Genomic DNA, 25,404 nt, shown 5'->3' with positions numbered 1-25,404 from the left:
TGTGAAAAGACCAAATCTACGTCTGATTGGTGTACCTGAAAGTGACGGGGAGAATGGAACCAAGTTGGAAAACACTGCAGGATATTATCCAGGAGAACTTCCCCAATCTAGCAAGGCAGGCCAACATTCAGATTCAGGAAATACAGAGAACGCCACAAAGATACTCCTCGAGAAGAGCAACTCCAAGACACATAATTGTCAGATTCACCAAAGTTGAAATGAAGGAAAAAATGTTAAGAGCAGCCAGAGAGAAAGGTCGGGTTACCCTCAAAAGGAAGCCCATCAGACTAACAGCGGATCTCTCGGCAGAAACCCTACAAGCCAGAAGAGAGTGGGGGCCAATATTCAACATTCTTAAAGAAAAGAATTTTCAACCCAGAATTTCATATCCAGCCAAACTAAGCTTCATAAGTGAACGAGAAATAAAATACTTTACAGACAAGCAAATGCTGAGGGATTTTGTCACCACCAGGCCTGCCCTAAAAGAGCTCCTGAAGGAAGCACTAAACACGGAAAGGCACAACTGGTACCAGCCACTGCAAAATCATGCCAAAATGTAAAGACCATCGAGACTAGGAAGAGACTGCATCAATGAATGAGCAAAATAACCAGCTAACATCATAACGACAGGATCAAATTCACACATAACAATATTAACTTTAAATGTAGATGGACTAAATGCTCCAATTAAAAGACACAGACTGGCAAATTGGATAAAGACTCAAGATTCATCAGTGTGCTGTATTCGGGAAACCCATCTCATGTGCAGAGACACACATAGGCTCAAAATAAAAGGATGGAGGAAGATCTACCAAGCAAATGGAAAACAAAAAAAGGCAGGGGTTGCAATCCTAGTCTCTGATAAAACAGACTTTAAACCAACAAAGATCAAAAGAGACAAAGAAGGCCGTTACATAATGGTAAAGGGATTAATTCAACAAGAAGAGCTAACTATCCTAAATATATATGCACCCAATACAGGAGCACCCAGATTCATAAAGCAAGTCCTGAGTGACCTACAAAGAGACTTAGACTCCCACACATTAATAATGGGAGACTTTAACACCCCACTGTCAACATTAGACAGATCAACGAGACAGAATGTCAACAAGGATACCCAGGAATTGAACTCAGCTCTGCACCAAGCGGACCTAATAGACATCTACAGAACTCTCCACCCCAAATCAACAGAATATACATTTTTTTCAGCACCACACCACACCTATTCCAAAATTGACCACATACTTGGAAGTAAAGCTCTCCCCAGTAAATGTAAAAGAACAGAAATTATAACAAACTATCTCTCAGATCACAGTGCAATCAAGCTAGAACTCAGGATTAAGAATCTCACTCAAAACCACTCAACTACATGGAAACTGAACAACCTGCTCCTGAATGACTACTGGGTACATAACGAAATGAAGGCAGAAATAAAGATGTTCTTTGAAACCAACGAGAACCAAGACACAACATACCAGAATCTCTGGGATGCATTCAAAGCAGTGTGTAGAGGGAAATTTATAGCACTAAATGCCCATAAGAGAAAGCAGGAAAGATCCAAAATTGACACCCTAACATCACAATTAAAAGAACTAGAAAAGCAAGAGCAAACACATTCAAAAGCTAGCAGAAGGCAAGAAATAACTAAAATCAGAGCAGAACTGAAGGAAATAGAGACACAAAAAACCCTTCAAAAAATTAATGAATCCAGGAGCTGGTTTTTTGAAAGGATCAAGAAAATTGATAGACCGCTAGCAAGATTAATAAAGAAAAAAAGAGAGAAGAATCAAATAGATGCAATAAAAAATGATAAAGGGGATATCACCACCGATCCCACAGAAATACAAACTACCATCAGAGAATATTACAAACACCTCTACGCAAATAAACTAGAAAATCTAGAAGAAATGGATAAATTCCTTGACACATACACCCTCCCAAGACTAAACCAGGAAGAAGCTGAATCTCTGAATAGACCAATAACAGGAGCTGAAATTGTGGCAACAATCAACAGCTTACCAACCAAAAAAAGTCCAGGACCAGATGGGTTCACAGCCGAATTCTACCAGAGGTACAAGAAGGAGCTGGTACCATTCCTTCTGAAACTATTCCAAGCAATAGAAAAAGAGGGAATCCTCCCTAACTCATTTTATGAGGCCAGCATCATCCTGATACCAAAGCTGGGCAGAGACACAACCAAAAAAGAGAATTTTAGACCAATATCCTTGATGAACATTGATGCAAAAATCCTCAATAAAATACTGGCAAACAGAATCCAGCAGTACATCAAAAAGCTTATCCACCATGATCAAGTGGGCTTCATCCCTGGGATGCAAGGCTGGTTCAATATACGCAAATCAATAAATGTAATCCAGCATATAAACAGAACCAAAGACAAAAACCACATGATTATCTCAATAGATGCAGAAAAGGCCTTTGACAAAATTCAACAACCCTTCATGCTAAAAACTCTCAATAAATTAGGTATTGATGGGACGTATCTCAAAATAATAAGAGCTATCTATGACAAACCCACAGCCAATATCATACTGAATGGGCAAAAACTGGAAGCATTCCCTTTGAAAACGGGCACAAGACAGGGATGCCCTCTCTCACCACTTCTATTCAACATAGTGTTGGAAGTTCTGGCCAGAGCAATTAGGCAGGAGAAGGAAATCAAGGGTATTCAATTAGGAAAAGAGGAAGTCAAATTGTCCCTGTTTGCAGATGACATGATAGTATATCTAGAAAACCCCATTGTCTCAGCCCAAAATCTCCTTAAGCTGATAAGCAACTTCAGCAAAGTCTCAGGATACAAAATCAATGTACAAAAATCACAAGCATTCTTATACACCAATAACAGACAAACAGAGAGCCAAATCATGAGTGAACTCCCATTCACAATTGCTTCAAAGAGAATAAAATACCTAGGAATCCAACTTACAAGGGATGTGAAGGACCTCTTCAAGGAGAACTACAAACCACTGCTCAAGGAAATAAAAGAGGATACAAACAAATGGAAGAACATTCCATGCTCATGGGTAGGAAGAATCAATATCGTGAAAATGGCCATACTGCCCAAGGTAATTTACAGATTCAATGCCACCCTCATCAAGCTACCAATGACTTTCTTCACAGAATTGGAAAAAACTACTTTAAAGTTCATATGGAACCAAAAAAGAGCCCGCATCGCCAAGTCAATCCTAAGCCAAAAGAACAAAGCTGGAGGCATCACACTACCTGACTTCAAACTATACTACAAGGCTACAGTAACCAAAACAGCATGGTACTGGTACCAAAACAGAGATATAGATCAACGGAAGAGAACAGAGCCGTCAGAAATAACGCCACATATCTGCAACTATCTGATCTTTGACAAACCTGAGAAAAACAAGAAATGGGGAAAGGATTCCCTATTTAATAAATGATGCTGGGAAAACTGGCTAGCCATATGGAGAAAGCTGAAACTGGATCCCTTCCTTACACCTTATACAAAAATCAATTCAAGATGGATTAAAGACTTAAATGTTAGACCTAAAACCATAAAAACCCTAGAAGAAAACCTAGGCATTACCATTCAGGACATAGGCATGGGCAAAGACTTCATGTCTAAAACACCAAAAGCAATGGCAACAAAAGCCAAAATTGACAAATGGGATCTAATTAAACTAAAGAGCTTCTGCACAGCAAAGGAAACTACCACCAGAGTGAACAGGCAAACTACAAAATGGGAGAAAATTTTCGCAACCTACTCATCTGACAAAGGGCTAATATCCAGAATCTACAATAAACTCCAACAAATTTACAAGAAAAAAAACAAACAACCCCATCAAAAAGTGGGCGAAGGACAAAAAGTGGGCAAAGGACATGAACAGACACTTCTCAAAAGAAGACATTTATGCAGCCAAAAAACACATGAAAAAATGCTCACCATCACTGGCCATCAGAGAAATGCAAATCAAAACCACAATGAGATACCATCTCACACCAGTTAGAATGGCAATCATTAAAAAATCAGGAAACAACAGGTGCTGGAGAGGATGTGGAGAAATAGGAACACTTTTACACTGTTGGTGGGACTGTAAACTAGTTCAACCCTTGTGGAAGTCAGTGTGGCGATTCCTCAGGGATCTAGAACTAGAAATTCCATTTGACCCAGCCATCCCATTACTGGGTATATACCCAAAGGACTATAAATCATGCTGCTATAAAGACACACGCACACGTATGTTTATTGCGGCATTATTCACAATAGCAAAGACTTGGAACCAACCCAAATGTCCAACAATGATAGACTGGATTAAGAAAATGTGGCACATATACACCATGGAATACTATGCAGCCATAAAAAATGATGAGTTCATGTCCTTTGTAGGGACATGGATGAAATTGGAAATCATCATTCTCAGTAAACTATCGCAAGAACAAAAAACCAAACACCACATATTCTCACTCATAGGTGGGAATTGAACAATGAGAACACATGGACATAGGAAGGGGAACATCACACTTCGGGGACTGTTGTGGGGTGGGGGGAGGGGGGAGGGATAGCATTGGGAGATATACCTAATGCTAGATGATGAGTTAGTGGGTGCAGCGCACCAGCATGGCACATGTATACATATGTAACTTACCTGCACATTGCACACATGTACCATAAAACCTAAAGTATAATAATAATAAAAAAAAGAAAATGTAAAAAATAAAAAAAATAATAAAAATTAAAAAAAGATAAAAAACAAAAAAAAGAAACAAAAACAAACAAACAAAAAAAAATTATTCCAACCAACAATGGATCATTTGCTAAAATGGGAAAAGTTTGAGCCAGATTTAACAGGCATTATTTTATTCTTGATGCTGTTAGAGAGGTAGCTGTTTCTTTATTTTTCTAAACAAGTGTAGCCACTATTAGAAATACAACTGGATATGTAACTTCCAGGTCACCACGGGATAAATGAATGTGCTGTTTGATGTGCTTGTCACTATCTTAAGTGCACTGTGCATGTCCATTCATTAATCATAACAGTAATATGAAGTAGGAGCTATTGTTACTATTCCTATTTACAGATGTGGAAACTGAGGGAGGTTGACTTCCCAAGATCTTACAACTAGTAGGTGGAGAATTGGAATTCAAACCAAGCAGTCTGACTCAAAGTACGTGCCCTTAACCGATATATTGCAGATGTTTAAGCAACATTGGAAAAAATAACTGAAAAAAAAAGAAGAAAGAGGAGAGAAGGGGGGAAATTGAAAGAAAACAAAAAGAAAGCAAGCTGTAAGGAGGTGTTTTTAAATGCACAAAATAAATTAGTGATTACAAAAAAGAAAGAAGAGGGGGAGAAGTAGGAGAAGGAAAGGAGGGAGGATGAGGTCTTTAATTCCTCCAGTAAGAGATAAAAAAGATTGGATTTATTTAAAAATTCTATCTTGGCCGGGCATGGTGGCTCACACCTGTAATCCCAGCACTTTGGGAGGCCGAGGCAGGTGGATCACGAGGTCAGGAGATAGAAACCATCCTGGTTAACATGGTGAAACCCCGTCTCTACTAAAAATACAAAACATTAGCCGGGCGTGGTGGTGGGCACCTGTAGTCCCAGCTACTCAGGAGGCTGAGGCAGGAGAATGGCGTGAACCCGGGAGGCGGAGCTTGCAGTGAGCCGAGATTGTGCCTCTGCACTCCAGCCTGGGCGACAGAGCCAGACTCCGTCTCAAAAAAAAAAAAAAAAAAAAAAAAGTCTTAATTATATCTATGCAATTTCTACACTTTACCTGAAATGATGCAATGTTAACTCCAAGTAAACTGTGAAAGTTAAGAATCTATATTATAACTCCACAGACAACTACCAAAAATATAATGCAAAATTTCTAAAGAGCTAATACACGAATTAAAAAGGAATATTTAAAAATGTATTTAAACAATCTAAAAGAAGGTATAGAGGAGAAAAAAGGAACAACAACAATAAAAAACTCAGAGAGGATAAACAAAAAACAAATAATAAATTGATAGACTTCAATAAACTCCAATTAAGAGTCAGAATTTGTCAGAATGGTTAAAACAGCAAGACCTAACTAAGTAGAGATTATAAAAGACATACTAAGACATGGTTAGGCTAAAACTAAATGGATAAAAGTTGGCATACAGGGCACACGATAAGCACACAAAGACTGCATTGCCTGTACTGAATCAGAAAGAAGACTTCAAGAAAAAGAATTGCCAGTAATTAAGAGAAATATTGATGATAAAAGACTATTCCTCAGGAAGACATAGGAATCATTAATGGGTTTACACCTAATGACGAGCTTGAAACTACAAAAAACAAACATCGACAGAATTAAATTGAAGGAAGAAATAGATTATTTGGTAAAATACACCTAGGAAATTTTAACAGCATCTCTCAGCAATTGATAGGTTACCTAGACAAAAACAAAAACAAACAAACAAAAAAATCCCACGCAATCATAGAAAATGCATACAAAATCTGAGCAACCACCTCTCAGTCAAAATTTGTCATTCATTGGTTGCCATCTGCAGTGCCATGCTGCAAAGGATAAAGATGGTGAGTTCACACTCAAGAAGAAAGATTTTCAATTGATGCTGTCTGCCACGGACGTAGAGTACCAGGGAAGAAGAGGACCCCGGACCAGTGACTTCCTTAACCCTGGTTGTGCATTAGCATCACCTGGGGAGTCTTTTTTTTTTTTTGAGACGGAGTGCTGTGGCGCGATCTCGGCTCACTGCAAGCTCCGCCTCCTAGGGAGTCTTAAAAATATCAATCCCTGGGCCGGGCGCGGTGGCTCACGCCTGTAATTTCAGCATTTTGGGAGGCTGAGGCGGGCGAATCACGAGGTCAAGAGATTGAGACCATCCCGGCTAACATGATGAAACCCTGTCTCTACTAAAAATACAAAAAAAATTAGCCAGGCGTGGTGGCCGGCGCCTGTAGTCCCAGCTACTCCGGCAGCTGAGGCAGGAGAATGGCGTGAACCCAGGAGGCGGAGCTTGCAGTGAGCTGAGATGGCGCCACTGCACTCCAGCCTGGGCGACAGAGCGAGACTCCACTTAAAAAACAAAAAACAAACCAATCCCTGGACCTTTCACCTAGAGATTTTGCTGTAATTCATCTGTGGTGCGGCCCAAACATTGGTATTTTTCTAAACTCTCCAGATAATTCTAATTGGTAGTATAGGTTAGAAACCACTGTCCTAAACTGTGGGGAGGTTAACACTCCTATATTGATTAAAGAAATGTAAATTATGTAAAATATATATATATATGAACCTTAAATACATCATTTTATTAATAAATCTCATTTCTAGGGAAATAATCATTTACCCATATAATTTGCGTTCAAGAGTATTTTTTGCAGCTTAATTTATAATAGAAATAAATGGATTCATATACACATAGGGTGATTGATAGAAAGCTACATGTGTACAGAAAGATTTTTTTTCACTATTTCAATAGGTTTTTGGAGCACAGGTGGTGTTTGGTTACATAGATGTAGATAAATAATTGGGTGGATGGAAGGAAAGAGAGAAGAAAGGGGGAAGACCTAATTGTTTAATAATATGGAATTGGTTAAATAAATAAAATAAAAGTAAAATGGGTATTTCTTAATAAGATGATGTTGATGTCTGCTTCACATAAAATGTGGGCATAATAAGGTAAGTAAAGGGAATTAGGTTGCAAAGCATACATAAAATATTCCATTTTTGCAAAATATATGTGTACCCACAGAGAGAACAAGTCTTAAAGACTATGCTTCAAATTAATAACCATATTTATATAAAGTGGTGGTATTTTTGTGAATTTTAATGATGTTCTTTTTGTTTCTAATTTGTGTAAAAGGAGTACTCATCTTTGCGTATGTGTAATGAAACAAAACCTGGAGGTGGGGGAGTGGAACAAGAACTCTCCCTGATTACAGTCCTCACTCTGTAATGTGGACAGCCTTTCATCTAGGCAGCTCTAATCCTTGAAACTGGGTCAAATGGATTATCATTCACGCTAGTGAAGGAATTAAGAACTTAGCTCCCTGGAAGGGTGTGGAAACTGCTCCATTACCCTAGTGAAAAATAAACAAGGGAGGTTCCCTTTGATCCATGGGTGCCCAGTTCTTTCAGCCTTCCCTGGGTGGATCTGGAAGGCACCCATTAGAGAGGGTGAGGCCAGCTTGCACCCACCTGCTGTCCTTTCCAAGGTGTGGCTGGGAGTGTGGAAGCTGTCCAGATCTACCCCCAATTATCCTTCCACTCCAAAAAAGTTGATACACCTTCTTCCACTTGGAAGGCATCTGGGCAGGACCAACTGGAAGACATGGAAAGAAAGCAAAGTCTGTTTGGGACACTCCACTCCTCCCTTTCTGCCACACCACCTCTCCGCTTTCCTTCATGTTCCTTGCTTTAAGACCTCAGATCCTCAGATGTTCTCTCTTCTGCTGCAAGAAAAGTGATCTGAAAATCCTCATTCTCATTAAAGTATCAGTATTAGCATTCTGAAAGAAGAACAGAGAAATTATGTTCACAAAGAAATGACCTCTCCGATGGAAGAATTTCAAGCCCAACTTATAAGGAAGGGTGATAATGTTATGGGTCAAAGAAGCCTACAACGTCTGTGATTCTGGACTTGAAGTCTCAGCAAAAAAGAAGTGGGAAATGCCCTTGGAGTCCATTGCTATTGGGACATTGTTCTTTTTTTCTTTTTTTCACTATTTAAATAGGTTTCTGGAGCACAGGTGGTGTTTGGTTACATGGATAAGTTCTTTAGTGGTGATTTCTGAGATTTTGGTGCATTCATCACCCAAGCAATGTACACTGTACCCAATGTGTAGTCTCTTATCCCTTACCCCCTTCCACCCTTCCCCGTAAGTCCCCAAAGTCCACTGTATCATTTTTATGCCTTTGCATCCTCATAGCTTAGCTCCTACTTATAAGTGAGAATACATGATGTTTAGTTTTCCATTTCTGAATTACTTCACTTAGAATAATGGTCTCCAGCTCCATCCAGGTTGCTGCAAATACCATTATTTTGTTCCTTTTTATGGCTGAGTAGTATCCCTTGATTCCATGAGGTGTATATATATATATATATATATATATATATATATATATAAATATATTTATATATAATATATATGACATTTGTGATATATATATGTATACATATATCACATTTGTGATATATATGTATATGTATATCACATTTTCTTTATCTGCTCTTTGATGGGCATTTGGTCTGGTTCCACATTTTTGCAACTGTGAATTGTGCTGCTATAAACATACATGTGCAAGTGTCTTTTTCATATAATGACTTCTTTTCCTCTGGATAGATACCCAGTAGTGGGATTGCTGGATTAAATGATAGATCTACTTTTAGTTCTTTAAGGAATCTCCATACTGTTTTCCACAGGGGCTGTACTAGTTTACATTCCCACCAGCAGTGTAAAAGTGTTCCCTTTTCACCACATCCACACCAACATCTATTATTTTTTGATTTTTAAATTATGGCCATTCTTGCAGGAGTAAGGTGGTATCACATTGTGATTTTGATTTGCATTTCCCTGATAATTAGTAATGTTGAGCATTTTTTCATGTTGTCATTTGTATATCTTCTTTTGAGAATTGTCTATTCATGTCCTTAGCCCACTTTTGGATGGGATTATTTGTTTCTTTCTTACTGATTTGTTTGAGTTCCTTGTAGATTCTGGATATTAGTCATTTGTCAGATGCACAGTTTGCAAAGATTTTCTCCCAGTTTGTGGGTTATCTGTTTACTCTGCTGATTATTTCTTTTGCTGTGCAGAAGCTTTTTAGTTTAATTACGTTCCATCTATTTATCTTTGTTTTTGTTGAATTTGCTTTTGGGTTCTTGGTCATAAAATCTTTGCCTAAGCCAGTGTCTACAAAGGTTTTTCCGATGTTATCTTCTAGAATTTTAACGTTTTCAGGTCTTAGATGTAAGTCTTTGATCCATCCTGAGTTGATTTTTTTATAAGGTGGGAGATGATGATCCAGTTTCATTCTTCTACATGTTGCTTGCCAATTATCTGAGCACCATTTGTTGAATAGGGTGTCCTTTCCCCACTTTATATTTTTGTTTGCTTTGTCAAAAATCAGTTGGCTGTAAATATTTGGCTTTATTTCTGGGTTCTTTATTCTGTTCCATTGGTCTATGTGCTTATTTTTATGCCAGTTCCATGCTGTTTTGGTGACTACAGCCTTATAGTATAGTTTGAAGTTGGGTAATATGATGCCTCCAGATTGGATCCTTTTGCTTAGTCTTGCTTTGGCTATGTGGGCTCCTTTTTGGTTCCACATGAATTTTAGAATTTTTTTTCTAGTTCTGTGAAGAATGATGGTATTTTGATGGGAATTACATTGAATTTGTAGGTTGCTTTTGGCAGTATCGTCATTTTCACAGTATTGATTCTACCCATCCATGAGCATGGGATGTATTTACATTTGTTTGTGTCATCTATGATTTCTTTCAACAGTGTTTTTAGTTTTCCTTGTAGAGGTCTTTCACCTCCTTGGTTAGGTATATTCCAAGTATTTGATTTGATTTGATTTTGCAGCTATTGTAAAAGGGATTGAGTTCTTGATTTGATTCTCAGCTTGGTTGCTGTTAAGTATAGCAGTGCTACTGATTTGTGTACATTGATTTTGTATTCTGTAACTTTACTGAATTCATTTATCAGATCTAGAAGCTTTTTGGATGAGTCTTTAGGGTTTTCTATTTACATGATCATATCATCGGTGAACAGCAACAGTTTGACTTCCTCTTTACTGATATGGGGATGTCCTTTATTTCTTTCTCTTGTATGATTGCTCTGGCTGGAACATCATTCTTTATTAAAACTCACCTCCAGGGAGTATCTTCTAATAATTTTGAGAAACTAAGTGAAGAGGACATTTTCTAATTGGACTCTGAAAGTGTAGCCTAGAGCCCTTGCATTAGGCTGTTCTTGCATTGCTATAAAGAAATACCTGAGACTGGGTTATTTAGAAATAAAAGAGGTTTAATTGGCTCATGGTTCTGCAGGCTGTACAAGCATGATACTAACATCTGCTTAGCTCCTGGGGAGGCCTTAGGAAGATTTTACTCATTGCAGAAGGCCAAGAAGGAGCAGGTGCAAACCCATCTCCTCACAGTCAGGCAAAGTAATCGGATGTTTTCTGTTCTATTCGTAATTTATTTAACCATCTCCACAAGATGGTACTAGCACCCTGAAATGTGCTTTCCACAAGCAGTCCAGGAAATATTCCTTGATGTCAGGTCACCCAGGAAAGGTTCAAAGATGTTGGCAAATCACTACTGCCTCCTCCTCCTCCTCCATCACAAGGTAACGGTCAGTTCTGAAAAGCAGCTGTAAAGCATGGGTTCCTTTAGCCCCTTCCCTGCTTCACTGCCACAGGGTGATAGCTGCTTATCAATATCATCCTCCAGTGACTGATTTGTTTAGTATCCTATCCCTGTACAGTAATCATTTATCACAGGGCAATCTCATATGACACAAAATATAGTGCTCTTGTGACTCCTCACTCTTCAGCATTCACTGACAGCAAATGAAAATGACACTGCCTGCCAGGACCAGCCATAACTCAACCTCATTTTCCAGAAAACCTTCATGGGACATTACAAAGTAATGAGATGTGCACTGCTTAGAGGTTACAGCACAGCTTAGCTATGTGTTATGTTCAGATAAATCAGCCCAACAAATGATCAGTCCACCCAGATAAACACCACTCTGTTGTCCTACATATTGTATTGTATAATTTAAGCAAATGAGTTCAATGAGACGTTCTTCTTTAATCATAACCAAGATGGTAACCAATATTCCCTTAGCTCGTATTGGTTTTGAGTAATAAGACAAAATAATTTTCTATTCTAATTCTCTTTTGTCTCTCTTGAAAAACTAAACAAAGTTGGCATCTGAAATAATACTTATGAGGAAGATAATAATGATGATGATGATAATGACTATGAAGATGATGATCCAGTTTATAGAATGCATTCTGCTTTACAAAATATCACATTTTTAAATTAATCTTTGCAATAAATTCTGTGAAGTAGACAATGCAGGTAAGTTCTAAATTTTTCAGGTAATGTGTCCGAATCCCAAAGGAAATAAATTACATAGTGTTGTTCAACCCGTTAAAGAGGGAGAGGAGAGAGGCAGCGCACTAAAACTAGAAAGGCAGGATTTACAAACAATAGACCTGTATAAAATGAAGCAAAATAAATAACTTGGCTAAGTTTATTTATACTTATTGGGACAATAACAAGTGATAGATGAATTATTTGTTTCTTGAGTAAAGTTTTAAAACTATTAAAGGAAAAACTGCTGTATGTTAGTCATGGAGTTAGGTGTTGGAGCACAAAGATGTTCTCCAAGAGTTGCTTCCTAGGGGAGAAACGGGTTTAATATCACACTGTGAATGTTAAAAAATGAGGCGCAGATATGACAATTTTCCATATGTAGTACGCAGTCCACGATGAAGTGTAAATCTGATCATCTTCTACTTAACGGAATCAAGGGAGACAAACTGAAAAGTCCAATTTCCCAAAGGAGACAAAGTTAGAACCCAAAACACAGAAACCATGGAAAATCCACAGAGGACATTCCTGCCTCTAACTGTGCTTCTACACATAAGTCTTGAGAGGTTGTCTGGGTTTTAAAATAGTACCACAACCTGGTTACCTGCACTTCCTCTGTGCCCCTAAATGACCAGTTATCTTCTCCACAAAATGTAAGCTCCATCTTATTGATCTAATACCCCCAACAATAGCCTAATACCTGGGCATAATAGGTTCTTATGTAATTTACATAACATTAAATTCATGTTCTTATAGTGTAAAATTGAGCGGTCTATTCACAAGGTTGTGCAACCATCGCCGCTTCTCCATTTTCAGAATATTTTCATCACTCCGTAAAGAAACCCCATACCTATTAGGCTTAGCTCCCCTTCCTCCCCTCATGCAGCCTCTGGAAACCACTAGTTTGCTTTTGGTTTTTGATGGATCTGTATATTGCTCCAATTTCATAAAAAGAAATGAAACAAGATGGGACCTTTTATGATTGACTAGTGTCTTTCACTTAACACAATGTTTTCAAGGTTCATCATGCTTATAATATATTAATATTTCATTTTTTATAGCTGAATAACATTCTGCTGTATGGATATATCACTTTTGGTTTATCCATTTATCTATTGATGGACATTTGGGTTGTTTCCACATTTTTGCTATCATAGTAGGATTTTAATACATACTTATTCAACAAATTGATGACCTTCTAAATGATAACATCCTATGTCAAATAACTAATAAACACATGAAAACTATTCTACTTCATTAGTAATCAAAGAACTAGAAACAATGCAACGTCATATTATAGTTATCAGATTAGCTCAGACTTTCCAACTCTAATAGCTATTACTAAAGGGTGTGGGATCATCATCAGTACAGTTCAAATTGGTCACATGTGGTAATATGTACCCAGAGCGCTAACATATTCATACACTTTGAATCCCCTAATTCTATATCCAAGAGACAAGACTAAATATCTAATGTAAAATATAGAAAGTATTTGTGAAGATGTTTATTTATAATGATGACATATAGGAAACAAACCTAAATACCCAGCAACAATGAAATGTTTAAAGAAGATACAGTAGATCCGTAAGATTAAATTCTATATGGTCATTACAAATTATATTTTGAAAGACTTTTAATTCCATCAACAATATTATTAATATTCAGTGAAAATAGGCATGATACAGTTTATCTCAAATATGTAAAACTTACAAAAAGGAGGAACATGAGAAAATATACAAAAACGTTAATATGAATTTTTCTGATCATCTTCTAGGTGAGATTTGTAACTCACCTTTTATGGCCATGGGGATGAAGAAAAAAGAAGAATCCTATATATTATTGCACCTATTATGTTGATTATAGATAGTTTCTATGAACATGTGACTTAGCTCCCTTTTGAATGGTAAGGTCTGAGAGGGCAAAGAATTATCCTAAATAGCACCATTCCTGTTATTTGTACAACAAATAGTTTTTGAATTAATTAATAAAAGTATTTTCACTTTTATTAGACCCCATTTAAATCATTCAGCCACGTATACTTAGAATAGATTATTTCCAGCAGTTATAACAGTCAAGAACAAGGTAATGGACATATAGAAAATTGACTAACATTAGTTTCTGTAATTCATTCCAACAGAGTCATCCCAAGAGTGAGTAAAAGATTGGTGGCTTCCATTACCTGCTAGCCTGCCTGCCTTGGAGACCCTGCCAAAATAAAGGGAAGGTGGGAAACATTAGAAATTCAGTAAGAATGTAAATGGATGTAGTGACAGAGGCAAATGGCTGGTAAGTCACCTACTAGTGAAATATGTCAGGCTTAGTTCTTCTGCCAATGCAAAAGGTGTGTTTTTATCGTGTGTCTGTGAGCAAAGTGACAGGTGAGAGAGGGCATTCTAGTCATTGGGGAAAAACTGAGCAGTAATGGCCTTTATGTTTATGCAACTGTTACAAGTTGTGAGTTCGTTAAAACTTTAAATGCGTTTGCCCCAAGCATCTTTTTTTCATTATATGTAAACGTTGAAGTCTCTTTTGAGGAAGATTTATTCGCACATGGTCCTAATTCACTTCTACTCAACTTATCAAAACATTATCCCATAAGATTCATTTTAAGTTCAGAAAATTATGTGAGCTTCTTTTATGAGGCTAATATTAGTTCTTCTTATAAACAAGTCCTTTCAATTACTGGTTTTGCACACCCTTCAACTTTGCATGTGCTTGCGTGGCTTGAGTTTAAGTCAAAATTGAATACTTTTGAGTTCAAGCTGCAGATTTTATCCAGATAATTCAAATGTAAGTATCTGTATAGTTCAAATGATCTCAAATAAAGAATGGTCTGAAATGGCATGCTTTTATTTTTTGTTTATAGACAAATGAGAGTTAATACTTTAACTCTACACAGCAAAGTCAATTTTTATTTTTCTTTATAAAACAATAATAGATAAAATTAATTGATAAAACTTATTAAGTGCTAGGGTTCATGTTATGGTTTTATATGCAAGTTTTCATTTAATCCTCAGAAGATGGTAAGAGGTGGATATTATTTTTGGTCACATTCAGCAGATAAGAAAACTAAGGGGAAAAATGTCTACCAAAAATAATTTGCATAAAAATATTTATAGAAGGTTTATTTATAGTAACTTAAAACTAGAAATAACTCAAGTGCCCACCAACAAATAAGTGAATAAATAAATTGTGATATATTCTACAAGGGAATACTACTCAGCAATGAAAAAGGAGGAGCCACTAACATATATTGCAACATGGATGAATCACAAAAGCATTATGCTTCATTTCACTTCTGTTACCAACTGCAAAAAAAGAAATAAATATGTTGAGCAAAGAACCCAGCCCCCCCAAAATTACAGGTGGTATGAGTCTATGTATATAAAGTTCTAGGACAGTTCAAATTAATTTACAGTGATAGAAATCGGAAGAAAGGTCGGTTTCCATTGGAAAAGGACATGAGAAAACTTTCAGGTGTGATGGAAATATTCTGTAGCTTGATTAAAGTGGAGATTCCATAGGTGTATTTGTTAAATGTTTGTTAAAACTCACTGAACGGTGCATTTTATTTTATGAAAATTACATCTAAAAAGTGATAGTGATAGATGATAGATAGATAGATGATAGATGATAGATAGATAGATAGATAGACAAACAGATAGAGTGTTGTATTTCTTGGGGTTAACAAGTTTATCCATTTGCTCAAGGCTATATAGGTATAGTGAAAATGGAACACAATATGAACACAGGGAGCCTGACTCCAGTCTGACGTTTTGCCAAATAGTTCATGAAATAATCCACAAGTATATTTGGCAGCAACTACATGCAATACATTTTCCTAGCTGCTGTGAGGAATAAAGAAGTCCAATTAAATGAGTTAATACATGTGAAGTGTTTATAACAGTGCCTTACACATAGAAAGAGTTCAAAGGTGTTAAGCCTTGTTCTCAAGACAATTATAGGGTATCTGGAGAAACAAGCCATTAAATCATAAATCATGAAACAGTATAAGGATCATGGTTTAGTATAAGAAATGGCACCAGGAACTCCCTAAAGCCAAGGCTAGAAACCCAGTGTCTACGTGTGCCAAGCAGTTTAAAAAACAAAAATGCAGTAGAGATGTGGGGCACCAGAGAACCCAATTCCCACCAGGTGGGAAACAACTCAGCACCAATCTCCTGCTGCCATGTGGAGATACCAGCCCAATATTGCCAAATCTGTTTTAAATGGACACAGAAATCTCCCAATTTTTGAATGTTGGGCACTACTTCAATGCTTTAAAAAGTACATGACCTTTAGGTTATAGTTATAGAATATGTCCTAAATGCATGATCTTAAGAACTCTTAGAGGCCACCTAAATATCTGTCTGTACCTTACCCTTCCTGCTCACTCTCAATCTTGATGAGGGAATCCAACCTAGAGAGGGAAAAGGATTTGCCCAAGGTCACCCAACTATTAGAGGCACAGATGGGAATCAATCAATGCCTTGTTCAGTGTTGAACAGATGGCAAACCTCGTCATGTCTCTGTGGGTTTTGTTGCCTTTGAGCTGGACCACAGAGGGAAAGCTTCAGGAGGTGGTGGGCTTGGCGTGAGATTTGGATAGAAACATTACAAGGGAGGGGAATATCTTAGGAAAAGCACCAAGAGGTAAACGTTCAAAACGTTCAATGGATACAGAGGTCATTCCAACATCAGGTGTGAAAAGTCTTGAAATGACTTACCGAGGGCCCTGGGAGCTATGAAAACTTTGTGTTCTACCCCCACTCCACGGGGCCAGGGAACCTTTATAGAGCAGAGTTGGATAATGAAAGGTAAAAACAAACTTTGAAAAGCACCAATGCAGTGCTCAGGATGGATTGATGGGAAGTGGCTGTGAAGTCATGGAGAGCATTTTCTACTTCTTGGGCCAGATCACACTGGATCTGTGAAAATTCGAGAAGTGTCAATTCCATGACTCTGTTTGTACTGCTTTCCTATCAAAGGACAAGGAGGATCATGTTTGCTAAATATCCCTGTTCTTTTCTTCTTTGCAATTTCTTCAAAGACATTTATTACTTGCTAGGGGAGTGGCGTTGGGGCCTAAGCATTTTTATCAAGAATGAAAATAATTAATATTCTATTTATGATATTCAAAACAAAATTTTGTAGTCAAAGATAATACTGAGATTCAGGTTTCTTGAGATAGAAGATTTTTATGTTTTGTTGTTTTTCTATCTTCCATATGAAGAGGTTGTCCTGGTGGACTGTGTCGTGATATCTTACTTAAGGGAAATTCCTGAGAGACAGGAAGAGGGAGGAGAACATTGTTTGCAGTACCAGTGGATTGTGAGAAGAATAACTTAGAAGTAGGTGGTGCAGTTTGTTGCATGTGGGTCCACATTTCTTCTCTCCAGATTTAAGTCCCCAGATCAAATCTCAGCTCCCCAGCATGGTTAGACATAGGGAAGTTTGGCATGAACTCTTCCAAGTTTCCCTTGGTTCCTAGGAAGCAAGGAAGGGAACCTAAAATCCCAGTATGTCTCTTCATTAGCTGAAAGTCTGGCCAGGAAATTTGCCAGAGCTGGCTGTCATAGAATGGCTAAATGATTCTGTGGCCAAAAGCCAAAGGCAGACAGTATGGGCCAGGAACACATGGGCTTGGCTGTAGCCAGATTTTGAAGAGTCTGCAACACACCAAGATCAACAGAAAGGTTTGGTGGCATTGACCAAACCAGTAAACATTCAGAGCTTGAATAACCCTGCAGACACTGGAATAATTAATGGCACCAAACTAACCACTTTAATAGCCCAGAGACAACCACTCTGTGTGGACCCTGGGACTCACCTCTGCTGTCAAGAGACCACATAAGTCACACCCCATTCACCTTGCACCCAGATTTTTCATCTATGGAAGGAGGAAAGGAAGGAAACAGAAATCAGAAGAACTATGATTTATCCAAAAATAAGCAGTTAATTAAAGATAATGTATGACGATGATTTTTTTTTAAATTTTTGTGGGTACATAGTAGGTGTATATATTTATGGGATACATGAGATTATTTTGATACAGGTGTGCCACGTGAAATAAGCACATCATGGAGAACGGGGTAGCTATTCCCTCAAGCATTTATCCTTTAAGGTACAAACAATCCAATTACACTGAAGATAATTTATGAATCAGACTCAAGGAATAAGATTCAACCCAAATATGCTGTTTCCCCTTCCAGTAAACCAATTTAGGTTGGTGAGGAAAAGTAGATCAATTTTAAGCTTAAATTTGTAAGAAAGCATATCTGAGTGCACTATGAGCAAATTAGTAACCTCATTCCAAACATTTTCATTACAGATATATGTGGAAATAGACATCAGTAAACCAAGATGCTCTCTATGTCAAAAGTCCCTTTTGACCATTCATTCAGCACATATTTATTGAGTGTTTACTATATGCCAGATAATGTGTTGAGTCCTGGGGATTCAATGTTGACCAAAAGCAGACATGTTCGTCTTACTCATGAAGCTTAAAAGTCTACTCATGGAGACAGGCATTAATCAAATCTGTCAAATAAATGTAAAAGTACACTGCAAGAAGGGCCTTACACAGGCATTGCATGGGCTCCAAGAACATCTGGTGGGAGGATTTAACCTAGTCAGGGAAATCAAAGAAGGCTTCCCTGAGGAAATGTTGATGTAGTTGGACTCTTGAAATAAGGGGGGATTTTTAGAGCAACAAGAATAGAGAATCTAGACGGAGGAAACAGTCGTCACTGCATGCAAGACCCACCTCCAAACTTATTCATAACAGCATATTATTGAATTTTCAGGAATATTTCAAGCCAGTTGATGTCATATTGGGAATATTACACCATAGAGAATAAAACTGCAAATTCTACAAGGTAAGAATTTGGAGGAGAGGGGTAGAGAAAGATTTCTTGGTGGTTGTTTTTTTTTTTTTAAATCTAGTTTTTAAACAGTTGCCAGCACAGCATTTAAAGCATTGTGGTTGGAGGGAGGAGAGCAGGTATACTGGACAAAAAGAAAGTCAAGTATCTATAGTGCAAAGAATGAGAAGGAAAATTATGAGAAATGAAGTAGAGAATTAAGTAGAGTCTAGCCTACCTATCATTAAGAAGGCCTGGTTAAGCATTTTAGTCTTCATCTAAAGAGTAACGGGAAATCATTGAAGTTCTTATGAGTAGGTTTGAACAGATAGTGGTTTTGATAGTATCTATCTGTCTGAACTTTGGAGATTGGATTGGAAGAAGTCAAGAGAAGATGAGACAATTTAGAAGGCAGTAAGTAGTCCAGGAAATAGATAACAGTAGATTAGACTAGGGTGTTGGTAGTGAAGATAAAGAGACATAACAGATTAAAGATATTAGGGAGATGAAACTCAATAGGATTTGTTGACGAACTTGTTATGAGAGTGAGTTGATATAGATTTTATAAGGATATATGCATTTTGGGAGGCCAAGTCGGGTGGATCACTTGAGGTCAGGAGTTCTAGTCCAGTCTGGCCAAGATGGTGAACCCCATTTCTACTAAAAATACAAAAAAAAAAAAAATAGCCAGGCATAGTGGCACATGCCTGTAATCCCAGCTACTAGGGAAGCTAAGGCAGGAGAATTGCTTGAACCCAGGAGGCGGAGGCTGCAGTGAGTGGAAATCATGCCACTGCACTCCAGCCTAGGCAACAGAGTGAGACTTTATCTCCAAAAAAAAAGAAAAGGAATATATGGTCAGGATCCTTCATAAAAATAGTAAATATTGAAAGAGAATCAACAGATTTTTGGTGACAGGGAGAAATACTGTATAATGAATTGTTTGGGGATATGTTTGGCTTGATGCCTTTGAGGCAGCCAAAAGGGCATGAGATATGAGGGATCTGGGCTTGAAGTATAAATCTAAGAGTCATATTTAAGAGAAAATACAAAATATGGGCATGGAACAGTATAGTGAGCATATGGAATGAGAAAGGAATTTGACTGAATACCGATCCTTAAGGAATTCCCAATTTTAAACATATCATTGAGGAAGATAAACCTGAGAAGGAACAACCAGAATTCTATTAGTTTCAGCAACAAGTGATTCATAGGTTTATGAAGTGCTACCTCAATGACATGAAAGAGGCCAATGGCAGATTGAAGAGTATGGAGAGAGCAGAAGATGAGGAAAGAGAGAAAGTGAATATGAACCACTCTTTCAAGAAGTTTGGCTGAGATGGATAGATCTATGGGATCTAAAAATCTGTGTGTGTGTGTGTGTGTGTGTGTGAGTGTGTGTGTGTGTGTAGAAGACACATAAGAATATTTAAAACAAAAAAACAAAAACACTGGGATAGCCCAAGTTGAGAGGGACAGCCCAAGTTGGGAGGGAGAATCTTAATATACAAGAGAAAGTAAGAGAGTCAGGGAGGGGGCGTGTGGAGTACACAGGAAGAGGTACCTGAACCTACACTACTGAGGAGAAAGGATGAGATGGCTACTGATGGTCAACGTTATATGCCTCATATGGGAAAACTACAGGAGTTCCTGTCTGATGGTTTCTATTGTATCTGTAATGTGTAGAGACTGACTTTCTATACTTTTTCATCTATGGGGAAAAAATTAGACTACATGCCTTCTATGGTTTTTCCCTGAAAAATCTGAGCCCATAATTTAATCTGCATATGTGTGTGTGAGTGTGTGTGTTGAATTTCTCTGTTCTTGAGAATCTCAAAACATTAGAAGCAGAAATTAATGATCTTATCCAACTCCTTCATTTCAATGCATTCCCTGGATATGTAATGGGCATCCACACTGCTGGACACTCCGCTAAGCACTGGGAATTCAAAGATAAACAAGACAGCTTCGACCTAGAAAAAGTAATGGAATGCAAATATTTACACAATTAACTATACCATAGTTGCAAGCATTGCAGTAGAAAGATGGACAAAGCTAAAAGTTCTCAGAGGAAAGAGGTGGTTGGTTACAGGGCCAGGAAAGTGATCCGGGTCTCCAGATGCCAAACACAATGTCCTTCTCACTATCCACATATAAAATTACCCTTATTATTCCACAAAATTATTTTCCGTGTAAATCTATTTGAGTAACCCACAGAGATAATATAATCTTTCAGGTTTCTTATTAATACACTGCCATCATCAATCCAAAATCAACATTCATATACAATGTTGGCCGAGAACTATATTATTTGGACTTTGGTATAAGCCACTCATTTCCATTTAAATGTTAGTTTGGAAACCATTAAACAGTAGATGACCATCACCCTACATTCATTATTCACTAGCACAATTCTACTTAGCTGTGTCTATACAAGACCACAGGATCAACCACATTTTGTTAGTTTATTTTTCTTTGTTACTGCCTCTGCCATAATTCTAACCTACTAGTCAGAAGTAGCCAAAATGACCATTTTTAAAGTCTGTGTCTTTTATTCTCTAGGTTGAACCTATGCTAACTTTCAAAAAGTAAAAACTTTTGTCATTAATGCTTTGGCGTCATGTGGAGTAAAACATACATTTAAATGAATTCTGACCTTCCTTTATTTTTTTAGAAATTCATCAAATATTTACAGAAGACCCACAATTGCCTGGGATGAAGCCAAGTGCATCGGGGAAAAAAATAAATGAGACAGTTTTAGTTCTCCAGGAGCTTGTAATGTAAATCCAGGCATTCCATTTTGAAGCTGATTTTAAAGCAGATATTGGCTCTTTTAGTGGGAAGGGGGTACGGAGGCGAGGGGAGTTTTAAGAACAAAGACGGTCTAACAATGAAGTTCATAGCTCTCAAACTAACTTGATGAAAAGTATTCTGAAGTGCCAAGTATTTAATTCATGCACTCTCTTTACTGTCTTTCCCTGCTCTGGGGGCTACTGCACAGTTTAAGAATGTGGTGAGGAAAGGAGTTATGACAGATTTGTTAATCTGCTCACTCTACAAACCACCACCACCTGCCAATTAACAGGCATTACACCAAGTATCATGGGAGGAATATAAAGATGAAGATGCCATTGAGAAATTTGCAGTCTTATGGAGAACACAATGATGGAAAGAGCAACGCTTAATGAAATTTATGTTAAACAGGCATATAAACAACACGCTTGTGGAAATTCTAAGAATGATGAGATATCCTTTGATTGGGGGTTGAAGAAATTGTCTCAGTCGTGTTTAAGGATAAACAGGATTTTGATGTTTGGAAAAGATGGGGAGGACATTCCATACAAGAGCTTCTGTCTTTGTAGAAGTTACAAAAACTGGAAATCATGTAGCAAATACCACTGCATAAACCCAGATAAGAATTTTTTTTTCCATTTGAGAACCACTGAAATATGCCCATGTTGTTGACTGGATTTAAGAATAATTTGGTGTAGCAAATCAGAACCACAGACTTCCTCTAAATTTTCCCCTCCTGGTTATTATGCTTGAGGCCTCTCTTGACATCCAATCACATGGGAGGAGAACCTTGGACGCCACAGCTCTCTGCAAGTTGACCCATGTGCCACTCAGAGTGGGAGGAAGAGGCAATTGTTCAAGTGCTAGAGGAACAGTCTTTCTTCTAAGTGCAAAGTACACAACCTTCACCTCAGTTCATATTTTAAATGGGACACAAAACCAGGCAAATCTTATCTTACTGAGGCCCAGTTCCCAAAGTTGAGGTGGGGCGAGAAACACAACCATGCATCTTACTTGGGGGAAAAGGCAACAAACCAAAGAAAGAAATTCATTTTTTAAAAACCAAGTGCTAATCCGACAGTGGTTTTTCAAGAATGCCTCAAGCATTAGTAGGTCATTAAATCTTTGTTAACAGGCCAGGAAAAAGATGTAAAAGGAGGGAAAAAGTGGGTCATGGTCCTGTTTAAGTTTACACAGTATGGAAATTTCATCAAATCACAAAATTGCAGTGATGAAAGGAACCACAGGAGCCCCAGTGAAGGTTTCTTCTACTGGTTGCCTCTCCATGGCATCCTAGGATGAAGTTCCCCTCACCCTGTCTCCTATGCAATTAACCTGAAATTGTCTGACTTGTCTCGAATGATGGAAAGTACTGCCGTATTTAATGCAGAAAGTTGTCTCATTTTGTTTCTACTTTTTTGATTTGAGAATATACAAATCAAGTTTAATTCATCTTCCATTCACCTTCAGAAACTTGAAAACTGTCTTCATAACCCTTCTGAATCTTACTTTCTTTAGATTATTCTTTTTATCACATCATTTTCTCAACACGTCTTCATATTGCATATTCTCAAGCCACGTGTAATCTCCACCAACTTCGGTCTTCTCATCTCCTGAAAAATGTCCAGCCAAACCATAACCCCTTTGCCCTGTGAACTCAGAGGTGAAAAAATAAATGTTCCAATATAATCTGACAACAGGAAGTAAAAGGCTACTATCACCTCCATTTTAAAAAGACTTTACTTTTTTTAAGTAGCCAAAAATATTATTCAGAAAAGTAACACTTTGTTAGCCCCTTTCAATTCATGTCTTCAAATGATCAATCAGCTTTTGATAATTTTCCTCAAGTGAAAGTGAGAAAGATGATAGAAAATGTAGGCATATGTGAAATACTTGACATGAAACTGAAAACAGCATTGACATACACACACACGCACTCACAACAGACATGCATACCACACGTGCACACACCACACACACACACATACATACACAGATGCACACCACACATGTACACAAGACGTACATATGCTACACATGTGCACATACATGCATACACATACACATGCACACACGTATACACGCACACACAGAAGCTCAGATATTAAATGTCTCTACCTCTAAGAGCCCCTTCATGACAGCTATTTAGAGGCCCAGGACTCAGCTGGTCCAGAGGAATAGTAGGGAGTAGTATCCAGTTGCCAATTTAACCTACAGACTCGTGACCATGTGTAGAGGGTGTAAATGTCTGGTCATAAACTTGGACAGAATGAAAAAAGAACTCTTAATTTCTCTATCATTGAACGTAACAAAGCTCTCAGATCCCCCTTCTGATGATGATAGAAAAATAAAAACTCTCAGCCAGCCGCGGTGGCTCACGCCTGTAATCCCAGCACTTTGGGAGGACGAGGCTGGCGGATCACAAAGTCAAGAGATTGAGGCTTTCCTGGCCAACATGGTGAAACCCTGTCTCTACTAAAAATACAAAAAATTAGCTGGGCGTGGTGGCATGTGCCTGTAGTCCCAGCTACTCTGGAGGCTGGGGCAAGAGAATCGCTTAAACCTGGGAGGCGGAGGTTGCAGTGAGCCGAGATGGCGCCACTGCACTCTAGCCTGGCTACAGAGCAAGACTCCATTTCAAAAAACAAAAAGAAAAACCAACAAACAAACAAACAACAGAAAAATAAAAACTCTCCAATTTAAGAGAAACTCAGTTGCTTCTAGAGTCAATGTAGTGTCTTTTGGATAAACCCCCAGCCCTGCCAGGATTTTCCACCACTATCCTTCCTTCCCTTCTCACGGCCAGTGACCCGGTGTCAGGTGTTGGTGCACAGGGGTGTCACACACCACTGTCCGTCCCTGTCCCGTGCACCTGGGAATCCAATGCTGATGGGACTCCTCCCATCTGGCTTTGCCTGTGGCTGTACCCCCACCACACCTGTGAAACCTAGGGCTAATCTGATTGGACCCACAAACTTAACTTGCCTCACTTGTTTTCGGTCATTTGCTTTTCGTCGATTTTAAAACCCATGTAGCTAAAAGTGATGTAGCTAAACAATATATATCTAAACTCCCACTAGCTTCCTTATAGATGACATCTCTGATGTGTGAGTCACCATGGTAACAGTTACCTAAGTTGTTTTTCAGGAACGTAGAGTCAGTTCTTACCCACTTCAAGCCTACTGAGACCACCGACCCTTCAAATAAGCCTGCATGAGTGTCCGATAGGTGACCATTTGAGATCAGAGGGCCTAAAAATATACCTTTAGATCATGCTAACCATGCTATTTTATGAACATGCATCCTATAAAGAGCCATGAAGCTTGACTATGCTTGTGAAGATCACCAATTGCCTCACTTTTCATTACCCCCAGTCACCTTTCCCTACGCCTCATACCACCTTGCTCCCCCAACCCATAAATATCCCTGAAACCCCCCATCTTCAGAGAGCTAGATTTGAGGCCTGTTCTCCAGTCTCTTCACTTGGCTGCCTTGTGAATAAACCCTTTCTGCAACGCAAAACTCATCATCTCAGTGATTGGCATACTGTGCAATAGGCAAAGCAAGTCTGGTTCAGTAACAAGCACTGCCAAAGTGTCCCTCCTCTCTCTGGCAGCAAGTGAGCTTTTTCATCTGGGTCTCCCAACCTGC

This window comes from Pongo abelii, chromosome 19 (genome assembly GCF_028885655.2).
Source record: "Pongo abelii isolate AG06213 chromosome 19, NHGRI_mPonAbe1-v2.0_pri, whole genome shotgun sequence".
In the NCBI taxonomy this organism is placed as follows: domain Eukaryota; kingdom Metazoa; phylum Chordata; class Mammalia; order Primates; family Hominidae; genus Pongo; species Pongo abelii.
This window is presented reverse-complemented; position numbering follows the sequence as displayed.